Consider the following 481-nt stretch of genomic DNA (forward strand, 5'->3'; position numbering starts at 1 on the left):
GAGACTGCAATATGATAACTGGAAGCGAGACACCATTGGAGGACACCTAATAGCTGCACTATGTATTGCAGCTTCTCTTGTGAACAACCAATGCATTGCTTAAAAAGATAAGTAGTTGTTAAGACGAAGCCTTAACCAACCATCAATCATGAACTTATAAGGGCATCATACAACTAAGAACAACATGAATCATTACATACACACAAAGTCACAAACACAGCCAAAAGTGACACTCTTATAAACAAGACCGTCGTGCTTTGTTATATTGATCGCCAGCATGGTAAGTCCTCAAAGGTACCTAAAAGATTTTGACAATACTTATGTTCCATTTATTCTCCTCCCAATGTCATTGTGCTACTAGTGCTTAACTTAATACCACCCAATCTCCATGCCCAAATATTATACTCCTTCTACCCTTGAACAACATTAAAAAGATAAACATAGGACGAGGACCAGCCCACCCATCCACTCAAAAGAATAG

The 481-nt window shown here is 38.7% G+C and overlaps 1 long non-coding RNA gene across 1 annotated transcript in view; it reads right to left on the minus strand.

Moving 5' to 3' along the window:
• The window catches only part of LOC105179946, a 7,141-nt gene extending 7,061 nt beyond the window's left edge, over nt 1–80 (minus strand). Inside the window, exon 1 of the long non-coding RNA XR_002286430.1 lies at nt 47–80. This is a non-coding gene — a long non-coding RNA (uncharacterized LOC105179946). The remainder of the gene's footprint in view (nt 1–46) is intronic.
• Nucleotides 81–481: the final 401 nt, after the last annotated feature.

This window comes from Sesamum indicum, unplaced genomic scaffold (genome assembly GCF_000512975.1).
Source record: "Sesamum indicum cultivar Zhongzhi No. 13 unplaced genomic scaffold, S_indicum_v1.0 scaffold00245, whole genome shotgun sequence".
In the NCBI taxonomy this organism is placed as follows: domain Eukaryota; kingdom Viridiplantae; phylum Streptophyta; class Magnoliopsida; order Lamiales; family Pedaliaceae; genus Sesamum; species Sesamum indicum.